Raw genomic sequence first — 14012 nt, 5'->3', positions numbered from 1 at the left:
TGGGCAGTGGGCTGCTCTTAAAGCCACCACTGTCTGCCTGCTTACCGCACGCCACATACTGAACTGAGGGATCATTTAGTAGGTACAACCTTACAGGTAAATACTATAAGCAGATAAGTTAGGGGGTCCCTGGAGAAACAGAACCAGGAATGGCTTTCTTGACATAAGAGAAGCCATTTTGTGATCTAAGCCTGGCCACCATGCTCACCCTTGAACAGGTCTCAGTAATTTATGATCTTGAGGGAACAAAGGAATGCAGGAACAGGGAAAAGGCACTCAAACGACAGTGCAGCGATAAAGCAGAGTCCTAATTCCTCCTCAGGGGATACACATCAAAATATTATCTTTGAGCTCTGCAGGTACTAAGGACCCCACCCAGCTGGAGGATGGAATCAGGATGGTACCACTCGTGACTTCAATCAACTAAAGCTTGGACTCTGTGGACCTCTGCCCCAATTCTATGCTGAATTCTCCTCTGCTCAAGCCCCTTCATGAATACGCAAGTACCCTTAGCTTAAAACTTCCCTAAGTTCGCTGTTCGGACAGACACTGCTTTGGAGAAGATCCCCGGTGTTCTCCTCACTTGCTGCAAGTAATAATAAATTCTTCCTTCTCCCGAACCGTTGGCTTGGTTGTGTCTATTAAGCTCAACAGCCACCAAGAGGTGAACCCAGTTTTCAGCTAACAATGCTAGTACTCCCTTTTCAGAAAAGAGGAAGCGAGGGCTCAGGGTGCTAGACAACTTTCCCAAGGACCTACACCTAATAAATGGTAAGGTGGGGTTTAAATACTTCAAAGCCTCAGCTCCAATCCACCGCCCCTCCCTGGGCAGCCTCCTACCTTCCTTCCTCTATGGGTCTTCAAAGCCCAGCCCAGTACCTGGCACAAAGCAGGAGCCCAGAGTTTGCTGCATAAAGGTTACTTCATTTATTACTGTTTTACTTCTACACTGTGTGTATCCAACTGCCTTATCAGATGAGCTGCCCTGAGCTGACGTTTATCTCTTCGAGTCAGCAGAACTAGACTAGCCCGAACACTGACTTCACCCTCCAGCACAGGTCTTTCATTACTTCAACCTTTTTCATACACGTGCACAAAAAATTCCAAGGCCATGCTCGCTTGGGCAGAACATACACTAAAATTAGAACAATACAGAGAAGATTAATTACTAGCATGGCCCCTGCGCAAGGATGACATGCAAATCTGTGACGTGATACATAGTTTTGGGAAAAAAACACCCAGCCAGACTCAAAGGTGAGTAAGAAGCAGCCCTTGTCCTCGAAAGGAGCTTAAGTGTCTAGAGGCAGAAGCAAAATATATTTGTAAAACAAGGAGTAAGTTCATTTTTTTCCTTTTATGCGTCACGTTTCCCAAAAGAAGATAAAATATTACTTTTTCTCACGGTACCAATGCAAAGTGAGTATAAACCTGCTGCTTTCAAAGGACAGTGGGAGGAAGCGGGGAAGCCCCAGTGAGGAGGGACCAGTAGTAGAAATTTATGAGTCCTCAGCCTGTGTTTCCTATGATGAGAAGAGGGATTTGAGACTCACTGTGATTACTGATAGGATCCCAAGCCAGTCCATAATGCCTGATGATGTAGCTAAAGTTCTTTAAAACAACAACAACGAAACAACCCTACCATTTTAATAACTATAGTAAAATTTTAAAGATTTAGAACCTGAGAAAAACTTGGCTTAATTCTGAACAGCAAATGGTGAACAGTTTTCCTCAAGTAACTTGAAACTAGCTCTACGAAATTAGGGGCAGAAGAAAGCAAAGTGAAAAAACACAAATGCAGGAAGATTTGCCTTCTACTAAGCACTGAGGGGAAAGGAAAGTTTGAGAGTCAAGCAAACGTTGGAACTGCTGCTGTGAAGCCAAGAGAAGCCTCGGGCCTGGGGGGCTGATCCGGGGCTCCCGCCCGCAGGTCCTCCAGCGGGGGAGCTGGGGTTCGGGGGCAGCCGTGGGGCGGAAGGGCACCACACGTACAGAAATCCACACGGCAGCGCCCAGCTGGCCGCTCTTCACTGGGATCTGCCTGAAGAGTTCCTGGCCCTAGTGGCACCCTTGCCGCACAGACAGACTTTACAAAAGGGAAAGACGAGACAGGAGAAGACAGACCCTTAACCAATCAAAGAATGACACAGGCAGACTCTAGAGACTAAATTCAAAAAGGACAAGCACTCTCACAGACCATGTTTAAGGAGTATGAATTATTAATTTAAGGGGACAGGAAACGTTTACCAAGATTCACATTCCAATCAAGAAAGAACTAAAGTGTTTCTGAAATGTCAAAATGAAATAAATTCAAGTGAAATAATTTCAAAAGATCTTCACAAGAGGTAGTTATAATGAGGACAAATTTTTTTTTTAAACAAGAGGACAAATTTTTATTCAGAATTTAATTATACTCATTAGAAGTGTTCTAAGGCTTCCCTGGTGACACAGTGGCTGAGAGTCTGCCTGCCAATGCAGGGGACACGGGTTCGAGCCCTGGTCTGGGAAGATCCCACATGCCGCGGAGCAACTGGGTCCGTGAGCCACAACTACTGAGCCTGCGCGTCTGGAGCCTGTGCTCCGCAACACGAGAGGCCGCGACAGTGAGAGTCCCGCGCACCGCGATGAAGAGTGGCCCCCGCTTGCCGCAACTAGAGAAAGCCCTCGCACAGAAACGAAGACCCAACACACCCCAAAATAAATAAATAAATTAATTAATTAATTAAAAACAAAAAAAGAAGCGTTCTATGTCACTTGTGAAAAAAATCTTTGTTAACTAACCGTCTTTGGAGAATTAATGAAAACATCGTACATCCCTGCGGGGTGCCAAGGGAAAAACAAAGAGGGCGACTCAGAGCAGCTCTCATCCCAACACCTGTCAGCACGGAGGCGTCCTCCCCTGGGACCAGGATGGAGCTGCATGATCATGCTTATCAACGCTACTGACTCACAAGCAGCCTCTCCACCCCGACTCCTTGAAGTCAGGGATGGAATAAAAAAAAGGTCAAGAATGTTTTTAGGTCAATTCACCCCTGTAAAACAAAGTTCGGGAAAAACCTTTCTCTCCACACAAATCAACTGCATCTGGAATGAGTACAAGCAAAAAGGAGCGATGACAGCCACGCCCCATTTTGCTCTTCGTTCCTAGCTCACACAACACGGGAAGAGAGTCAGACTAGACCTGCATCATGAGAGGGAAGTTCATGTGTCAGGCAAAACCTGACCCCATTTGTTCCTCACCATTGCCCGGTAAGACAGGACTATCTCCATACTCAGATGAGGAAACTGAGTCTCTAAGGTCCAATTAATTTGTTCAAGGTCACACAGAAGGTGACAGGGTAGAGGGCGGATGTAAACCCGGTCCACCTGACTCCCAAGCTCAGCTGTTTCTGGCATAACAAACTGACACCTCAGTAATGTAAATATGGCTTGAGGTACCCATCTCATCTGGGCACTGACTATTCCCAGTAAGAAAAGGAACCATTCTCATTGCCTTAACTCCTCACCACATCCGAATAAGATATGATGTGAATCCATTTTGAAGAGTTTTATTTGCCTACTGGACTATCATTCTAAAAGCAGCTTTTGACACAAAATTGCTACGATATGTGTTTAGTCATCCGGTTCCTTTTGTTTAGGTCAGAGTGTAGGAACACCACCCTCAAAAGGCAAACAGAAGGGGTTTTCCTGCTTGGTAATTAAAGTGGAGAAATATACCAGACATCAGACGGAGGGGTGCCTTCATCTCAAAGTACCATCTCCAGTTTTACAACCCGAGGTCCACCTTCCCCGGGCCACGTGCCCTTGCACTACAAGTTTTCAAAACACTAAGCGGTCCAACTCGTTTTTCCCGTTTTGATATTTTACACTCACAGATGCTCCCCCAACAAGAGCCTCAAAACTGCCTCTGGAAAGTTCCCTCAGACTTTTCTCCACCCTTGGTGGCTTGAAGGCAAATGCTCCCAAACAGACTAATCCCACAAAGGAAGAGATCATGGACCAGGCTTGGGCAAGTCTGATTAATTTACATTGATCAGATGGCTCTGGGGATTTAGCAAACACCATGTTCCCTATCCGAACGCAGGCTGCCCACAGGGAAGTCCTAACATACACCAGGCAAAGGTGAATCCTGAAGCTCCTAAGAGCCAGTGAGCTGTTAGAGCTTTGGGAGGGGTGAGGTGGAGAAGCTTACACTCAGTAAGTGATCCCATTCGAGGCCCCTTGCTCTAGAAAGGAAAACCCTGGTTCAGCCTGCATTTTAACACTCGTGTATCTCATGCCAGCCTCCCCAGCAGGTGTGCCACAGGCACAGTACACCTTAGTCCTCAGAGCCCATGCCAGCCACCACCTAGGGTTCCAAATCCCCTGCAGTTTACTGTAGTACTCCATACAGCCTCAGCATTTTCTAAGTATGCCATGCCTGGAAGAGACCTTGTGCATACCTTAACTCAGATCTCACTGGGCTTGCAGTATTATAGCTGCAGCCTGGCTCTATGGAACAGTGGTTCTCAAAGTGTGTTCCCCATCAACATCACCTGGGAACTCTGGGAACTCAGAAATGCAAGTTCTCAGGCCCCATTCCAGATCCACTGCACGAGAAACACTGCGGGTGGGCCCAGCAAGCTGTTTTAACCAGCTCTCCCTGTGATTCTGATGCTTGCTAAGGTTTGAGAACCACTGATGGAGGACAGTTTTCCTCGACGTCACAGACAACTGCCCTGTTTAGACCATTATACCTATAGTTAGAATTAACTCTATTTAGTGCTGGAAATCTAGGAATCCCTGCATTCAGAAAGCCACAAAGACACTCACCAGCTCTAGCACACATCCTACCTCACCTTCCATTACAACTCTCTACACCAGCCCCTCACGATGCCCTGGACAGACAGGGCCTTCCGTCCTCCACGCTGCTGGGTTCTGAAGGTCAGTCCATGGATAGGACACTTCCATTCTTGTTCCATTTCATGCCACCTGAGACCACAGATAATAGCGAAACCTTTCCCAGGGTGAGAGCCCAGTATACCAATTGTCGGCAGCCCACAGAACTGCTCTTACATTAAAGAACACTTGTACTTACTGGTTGAAAATAAGAAAGCTATTCGAGTTTCTTCAGCTGTCTAACACTGATTACCACCACCGCCCTGTGCCAGTCACCTGCCCCACCTGGACCTGTTCCCCGCTCCTGTGTGCAAGGGGATGATACGCAGAGCCTGTCTACACCCTTCAAAAAAACATCTGGGCCGCGGCGTGCACGCCCGTCGGAGGGGGAGGGACAGGGAATAAAAACAAAAAAACAAAAAAAATCTGTTCTTATCCCGCAGCAAGCTTACAAGTAACAGGAAGATTAATAGTTTAACAACTGCAACCAACATTAAATGTATTTATATTTTGGGTACTCTTACCCAAGCTCCCTTATTTGATGCCATCATTGCAAATACTAACAATTATTACTCTGGCTAAAATTTATTGGGCATTAATAAATTATGTGCTGGCCCTGACCTAAGCCCTTTAATTGTTACAGGATCAGCATATACATGCTGTAGGTGGAACTTCTATTTTCCCCATTTACACATGAGAAACCTATTAAATGAACAGACAAAGTGATTACCTTCATCAGAGTCCAAGGATACCAAAAGCTACCCAAGGCTGACCACAAAGGACAGGGTCCAGGACCCTGACCCCTCTCTACACCCAGGCCTGATCATCCTTACTAGCTCCTACCTTGACAGGTAAATGCTGGGAACAATGCTTTAACAATGCTGCATCACAATGTCAAAGCCTTAGAAACTTCTAGAAATAGGCTACCTAAATAATACACTTACCTTTTATTTTTAGTTATTTATTTATTTATTTATTTATTTATTTATTTATTTATTTATTTATTTTTGGCCGCATTGGGTCTTCGTTGCTGCGCGCGGGCTTTCTCCAGTTGCAGCAAGTGGGGGCTACTCTTCGTTGTGGTGTGCAGGCTTCTCACTGCAGAGCACGGGCTCTAAGCATGAGGGCTTCAGTAGTTTTGGCATGCAGGCTCAGTAGTTGTGGCTCTCAGGCTTTAGAGGGCAGGCGCAGTAGTTGTGGCCACACTGGCTTAGTTGCTCCGCAGCATGTGAGATCTTCCTGGACCAGGGCTCGAACCCGTGTTCCCTGCATTGGCAGGCGGATTCTTAACCACCGCACCACCAGGGAAGTCCCTACACTCAGCTTTTAGATCTAAACATTTCGTACTTAAAAACAGGATCTTGTTTAACAACCTTTATTTACTACTTGGTAATAATGAAGAAATAGTTTATGGCATGGTCTCTCCAAACTTAGTTTATTCTTGCTTCTGACATAATCATGTGGCATAACAAGAAAAGGTGCAACTTAAGAGACAGACAGAAAATACTCCCTGAGAACTGGCATGCTGATTTGTGGTAGAGATAAGCACTTTACACATACATTATCTCATTTTAATGATAGTTTTATTAACTATGAACTATTTCCCCCAATTCTACTGGCAAAGAAAACTGAGGTTCAGAGATCTCAGAGAAAAAAAAACAAAACACACACACCAAAAAAAATACAAGTTATAAAGGCAAATGTAACACTTGTCCTGCTGGTTAGTACATCAGGCTTGAGACAAATTACTGAAGCCCTCTGCAAACCTCACTGCCCCTTGTATAAGAAGAATTATTCACACTGTAAAGATGTACAGAGTGGCTACGCCTATAATGGCTACTTAGGAAATGGTGGTTCTTACCTTTCTTTTACTGTGACTTTTTAAAAAACTTTATTGCCAAAATTAAGACGTGAAGCTCAATCCCAAGTCAGCCTGATGTACTACACTGAAAAGAGCACTGAGAAACCAGAGTCCAAACTTCTAGCCCTGACTCATCAAATCACCACCAACAAGCCTCCTTCTTACTACTGTGTCTACCTCGCAGGTCTTCAGCTTCCTTTGTGTAAGTTCACTGAGACAGACTGGATGACCTTATCCCTAAGGTCCCAGACTGCTCTCAGATTCTGTTTTCTTTCACTTGACCAAAGCCAAACCAAAAGTTATTCACAGGAGCACCTGAAACTGAAGTGCATAACTTTCAGTTACTATTTCACCAGAATACTGCAGGTACCAATAAAAACTAATCTCAAGTACACACATTTTACAATCAACTCTTTAATATTTACCGTAGGTGTGTGCTTTTCCAAAGCCAGACCCCAGTTCTAAGTATTTACTCTAGAGAAAATGAAGATGTATGTCTTGATATTTATATTTATGACCTTCTGCAAAAATGCAGGTGGGGGAAGAGAGATTTGAACACAAAGATTAACATGAAATACTCATCTTCATGGGCATAAGGGTATCAGCCCCTCCCAACTCAGCTCCAGCACTCCTGGCTGAATAGTCCCCCTACCAGCATTCTCAGTGTGTTGGCAGGACACAGCTCCTTAAACCACAGTCCCCTGCTGTTCTGTGAGGCCAAGCTCAAAGGGGCAGAAAGGGATCTGAGTAGCGTGACACCCTCCCGGGAAGAGCCAGCAGACTACTGCGGAGCACTGGGGTGAGACAGGAGCCAGTGGAGTACTGAGGGGCACTGGGGTGAAGCAGGCACATTCAAAGCTGCTCAGAAACACGTCCTAAGCTATTCAAATGGCACTCTGCATTTAAACCTGGTCAGATGACACACACATAAAAAATAAAAGGGCAATTACAATTAATCCATGTAGCTCATATTCAGGTAGTAAGTATTAGCTACAGAGCAGTTTCTCTAGAAACCATCTCCCCATTCCACACAGTAATTGTGGGAACTGCCACATGCTGGATTATGTGAGAAGGGCCCTGCCCTTGGGCACGGTGGGTTAGTGTGAGGATGGCCGCCTGACCCAAGGCTACTTATTCATCAGGGCCCCTTCCCCAGGCAAGTCTTAGACGAAGCACTAATATGAACAACTCAAGAGCTCTAAGTGGCTGCTTTCTGCTCCGCTTCTCCATGCGAAAATGAAGCCTACCAGGCAGGAGGGAGTCAAGATGAGAAAGCAGATCCCAATGGACTTGAAGTCCTGATTTTAGCTGTTCATGAAACACAGCCACATCCCTACTTCTGTGGCTAAGTTGTTTCAACTCTTTCTAGGTTTTCAGAAATCACCACCCAAAATCTTGCAGATATATTCCTCTTTTTACCTATGCTAACTTAAGTTCTGTTTTTGTCAACTGTAACTAGTACTCATGCAACACCAAAATTCTTTTCTGCACAGCCAGCTGTTTTCCTTTCAATATCCCTGTAAGGCAGACAGCCATATATTACTGGTCTTCTTCATTTTCTCACATGCATCTCACATTAGTCTTGAGAGGCAGACCAAATAATATAGCCAATTTTATAGATAAGAAAACTGAGGATCAGAAGGGGTAATCTGTTTACCAAAGAATGCTGGAGTCAGGACTCAAACCCACAGCTTTAGGGTCCAGTGCTGTTTTCCCTCCACCAGGAATTCTCCCCAAACTAGACTTCCTTGACATACATATGGGTTAAAAATAACAGAAATGATCTACCTAGAGTCACAGCAAAAGCAATGAAGCCAGAATTCAAACCCTGGTATTCCACCTCCCTGATATACTGCTTCTATTAGACAGAAGTAGAAAAGACAGCATTACACAGCAAGAGAAGAAAGGGGAAGACTACCAGTCCCACAGGGCTGTTCATCTGAGACTAAACGAAGGGTCTCCTCTAAAGCAACGCAAAAACCCTGCAGAGCCTAGTTTTCTGGCCAGTACATGGTAACATTACTTAGGGCAACGGAGAGGAAGTCCACTCAGAGTGAGAACAGCTGAGGGAACCTTCTCTGATCACAACGGAACCGTTAGTTCCATTGCCAGAACTGAGAAGCACTTCAGTCATGCAATCAAGACAACAGAAAAGGGAAGGAACACATCATGGTCTTTTCTAATTAAAGTAGGGAAGTCACTCTGGAGACAGGTCACCTCTGGGAGCAGGTAGAAGCAGGTGGATGGGAGAGTAAAAAACACATGGGGTAATGTAATGTAGACCTCGTATTGTTAATTCTTGGGTAGGATGATGGGTGTTCATTATGAAACAAATCAATAAATACAAAAAGGCTATGAATGGACCAAAGACGACAAGGTCATGAACCAAGAATCGGGAATAATTTATTTCTGTGTACCTGAAACCAATCTAAAAAAAAAAAAAAAAAAAAGAGACAGACAGAAAATGTAATCACTAAGGCTTTCCTAGGAGCACATTGGCATGGAAATGCTAGACTAGGGCTCTAGTCCTGGCTTTGTCACATTATGTGAGCCCAGGCATGTAAATTAAAAATGCCTTCCAGGGCTTCCCTGGTGGTGCAGTGGTTGAGAATCTGCCTGCCAATGCAGGGGACACGGGTTCGAGCCCTGGTCTGGGAGGATCCCACATGCCGTGGAGCAACTAAAGTCCGTGAGCCACAACTACTGAGACTGCGCGTCTGGAGCCTGTGCTCCACAACAAGAGAGACCGCGACAGTGAGAGGCCCGCGCACCGCGATGAAGAGTGGCCCCCGCTTGCCGCAACTAGCGAAAGCCCTCGCACAGAAACGAAGACCCAACACAGCCATAAATAAATAAATAAATAAATTAGTTTTAAAAAAAAGTCTTCCATTTACATAACAGGTAAGTTACCTTCAATATCAATTTTCTCCATTTTCAAAAAAAAGTACCACATATTTACTGTAAGAAAATTACTTTTTACATAATTATTATGGTCAAAAATTGGAAAAAAACTAATATGCAACAACAGGGATTGGTCAAATACATCTCTACAATGGAATGTTATTAGAAAAGGTGTGTGGAACCAGAATTTCACACACCACTGATGGCTGTATAAATTCGTACATCTCCTTTGAAGGGCAATTTCTTACTATCTACCAAAGTTACAGACGTGTGTATATACATACCCCTTGACTCAGTAATACTCCGTGAAATTTAGCCTATAGGAGTATATATATACACAGACATATATACAAGGTATACAAAGTTTTCTTTTTTTAAATCCTATCATTGTTTATAATATTAAATAATAAATATATCCAACAATAAGAGACTGATTACATAAACCACGGTACATCCATACCACAAAGAGGCTATGAAGTGGTAAGGAAAGATCACCAAGACACACTGCAAAGTAAAAAGGGGATGTGTAGACAGAATGGTATTATCAGTACACTAACTTCTGCATAAAAAAGCAGGAAGTGTATTTTTCTTTGGTTTTATTTTCACAAAATAAAACACTGAAAGGAATCACAAGAAACTAAGAAGAGTACGTACAAGTGTGGAGAGAGGGTGAGGAAAGATACCCAGAAATAGGCAAATGGAAACACAAGGATGGCAGGGAGACTGCCTGAAAACCTGTTTTTTTGAAAAACTGTAATTCTGGCCATAGGTTTTTAATTAATTTATTTATTTTAAAAATATATTTATTTATTTATTTTTGGCTGAGTTGGGTCTTTGTTGCTGCACGTGGGCTTTCTCTAGTTGCGGTGAGTGGGGGTTACTCTTCGTTGCAGTGCACAGACTTCTCACTGCGGTGGCTTCTCTTGTTGCAGAGCACAGGCTCTAGGTGCACGGGCTTCAGTAGTTGTGGCACGTGGGCTCAGTAGTTGTGGCTCGCGGGCTCTAGAGTGCAGGCTCAGTGGTTGTGATGCACGGGCTTAGCTGCTCCACGGCATGTGGATCTTCCCGGGCCAGGGCTTGAACCCGTGTCTCCTGCATTGGCAGGCGGATTCTTAACCACTGCACCACCAGGGAAGCCCTGGCCATACGCTTTTTAAAAAGGGGTAATTAGAAAGCTTTTATCTTGCCAGAAAATACAAAAATTAAAACAGTACCACACCAACCAATGCAACAACATAAATGAATCTTATAGCATTATGTTGAGTGGACATAAAAGCACACAGGACGTAATTCCATTTATGTGAAGTTTAAGAATAGGCAAAACTAATTGATGTGATAGGAATAAGAGGAGTTACCAACCCCTAGAAGATACTAAGAGGCATGAGGAAACCTTGGACACTGGAATGTATTATATCTTGATTTAGAGGCTGGTTATAAATGGGCTTATACGTGTAAAACCTCACCAAGCCATACAATTAAATTAGTGCATTTAATGTACTTTACTGTGTATGTATAGATATACATTACACTTCAGTAAAAATTTTTAACAATATCAGAATTGTTTTTGAGAAATATTTAATGTGATAAAAAGCCTGTATCATGTTAAATCAAAAAAAGGTAGAATTTTACACTGATAAGGACTAAAATCATACTTCTGAATTAGAATAAGAAGTAGGAAGAGAAGGAAAGGATTAAAGAAAATACACCAAAAAGGTAACTCAGGATGGCAGAATTTTCCTTATACTTCACAGTATTTTCAAAATTATTTAGTTAAAATAATCATATTCTTTTAATTCAGAAAAAGTACTAATTAACCTGGGGTTTGAGGACATAATAGAAAAAATAAAGATCTACAACTTTAATTAAAAGAGACTTTAAGCCTTTAAACATTTAAAATACAACAACATTGGTACAAACTTAAGTGAGTGACTGACTACAAAGGACCAGGTTAACATCCAAACAGTGTGCAAACATGGCCTGTTTATTTTACAAAGTACAAGATATCCAGAAAGGGGAGGGAAAAAAACAACCCTAAAAATCGCTAAGAAGGCAGAGAAACCACTGTGCCGGAGATTCAGAGACAGGAAATTAGAAAATTACACATTTTCCCACAGATAATACAAAAGGACTGAAATCTGCTTAAAACTCTGAAGTTTGAGGTGCCTTTGCTCTGGGGGTTCTTATCTTAAAGATTTTAAAAATTCAAGAAAGGCAGTACGATTTAATTATGAATGTCAGGACCTACCCCAATGTGTAGGGAAGGAGTAAATTTAGTAGGTAATTGTTCCTTTAGTAAGTTTAGTAAGATACCACCCCCGCACCCCAAACAATCCATTATTAGCTGTATGGAGAGTATCTTGTCTTAGTTCTCCACAACTAGAATTCAAATTTTAATTCTCATTTAGTACAAGTAATTAATTCTAGATTCTCTTCCATTATTTCAACTGGAGATAATTTTTACGATATTACTTTCTAATGACCAAAAGGAAGAAAAAACACTAATCCACTCCACTGCCAGGCACTTTATTTTATTTTGCTTTATTTTTTAATTAATTTTTTTTTTTTTTTGGCCGTGCCACGCAGCTTGCAGGATCTTAGTTCCCAGACTGGGGATTGAACCCGGGCCCCGGCAGTGAAAGTGCCAACCAAGTTCTAACCACTGGACTGCCAGGGAATTCCCCACTTTATTTATTTTATTGGAGTATAGTTGATTTACAATGTTGTGTTACTTTCTGCTATACGGCAAAGTGATTCAGTTATACATATACATATAGCCACTCTTTTTTAGATTCTTTTCCCATATTCTACTCAATACTCTGTAATGCCAGGCACTTCGGATGCAGCATCAAACATTTCCACTTGCGCAGCTATGTTATCGGAGTGAAACCCATTGGAGCAGAATATTGCGTAAGAGCAGAGAAACCTGAGGAACAGTCTGCATCTGGTTGTGGAAGTAAATTGAGGCAAGAATGAAAATGTGGGATTAGTTCAGCAAAGCAAACCTGGGCAGGTGAAGGGAGAATGGAAGGTAAAGCACAATACCCGTGACTAAAACTGCCTCGCAAGAGCTTATTTCCAATAGCCTTCCTTAGGCATTTGAGTTGGGGGAACAAGGGAAAAAAGGACATGAGGAATTTTCAAGTAATTAAGTACCGCATAAAACATCAGTGTACTCAAAATCCTATGTCTACTATTCAACAGATGATTATTTAAGTTTCATATGACGAAACATTTATTACTACAGAGAAACTATGATGTGTGAAACAACCTACAGGCTGGCTATCACATTTCCAGGGATTCAGCGAGGAAGCATTATAAAAATAATGCCTCTTTAAAAGTTAAGCCCTTTTGGCTTTATTGTCATCATCACCTCCATAAGTTATTATGGCTATCTTTTGTCAAATTATCCAAAGTACCTAGAACTTATTAAACTTTCATGACAGTAAAATCAGATGAGAAGCCAAAGTTCACTGGGACTCTAATATTACTGGCACTGGTCTCTCTTGAGTCAGTTTTTTAGGCTCTCCAAACCTTAAGCAAACAAATCCAACAGCCAGTGAAAACTGACACACCCAGAAACTCTCAGTGAAACCTTGACTTCACAGTTCACAATAGACTGTCCTATTCCCTCTACAGGTGGCCTTGCCTGGAGCTAAAGGTCAAAAGAAAACAATCCCCAACACCTTCACACTTTACGGGGGAAAAAATGAGGAAGAAAAAAACAACAAGCAGGCTTCAAGGAGAGATCGGGAACACGGGCACATACATACCATACCTTCTGTTTTTCCTGACTGCTTCGTCTTAGTACCTTAACTAGAAAAATTTCATCTACGTTCAAATTTCTTCAAACATCAGATGGACAGGATGCTAGAGCTAGGAGCCTTCAAAATGATCAGTATCTTCAGCCCCAACCTGACCAGCAGGATCCACCCTCAGCCCACTCCGCTCTGCTCCCACAGGCCAAAACCAACCTACCCTGGAACCAGGGTCCAGGATTCTCAACTAACCTTCATGGCAAGAAACCAATCTGCTCAAAGAAACCTATGAAGGCAGATTCTGAGGCTGCTCTCAACAACATCCTAACAGAGTGTTTCTAAGAAACAAAGTTTGGAACATCCCTAAAAACAGGTTAGCTATCAGGAACATGCATTTGGGAGGTATTTTTGGTAAGAGGGACTTTCTGCACTTCAGCAAATCGCATCATTTAGGAAGCCACCTACTGGTTGGATTAACAGTATATGCAAAAAAAAAAACTGCCCTAATCTGTCTCTGCCTTCACTAAAGTATTTCATATGTCAATATTAGTACAGAATTAGTCCCTGTGATTCTCCAGGCTGTTCCACATGTAAAAAGTTTCAAGGCCTGCCACCTGCTA

At 42.9% G+C, this 14012-nt stretch overlaps 1 protein-coding gene and 1 non-coding gene across 8 annotated transcripts in view; one reads left to right on the top strand and one right to left on the bottom strand.

The window, feature by feature from the left end:
* Positions 1–14012, bottom strand: part of OCLN (occludin) — a 47526-nt gene that overhangs the window by 15934 nt on the left and 17580 nt on the right. The window lies entirely within an intron of this gene.
* On the top strand, positions 1114–1225 carry LOC114236939 (U6 spliceosomal RNA). Its single transcript, XR_003622783.1, has one exon. It is a non-coding gene; the product is annotated as a U6 spliceosomal RNA (small nuclear RNA).

Source organism: Balaenoptera acutorostrata, chromosome 2 (genome assembly GCF_949987535.1).
Source record: "Balaenoptera acutorostrata chromosome 2, mBalAcu1.1, whole genome shotgun sequence".
Classification (NCBI taxonomy): Eukaryota; Metazoa; Chordata; class Mammalia; order Artiodactyla; family Balaenopteridae; genus Balaenoptera; species Balaenoptera acutorostrata.
The sequence above is the reverse complement of the archived record's forward strand: the minus strand, read 5'-3'. Positions and strand labels throughout refer to the sequence as shown.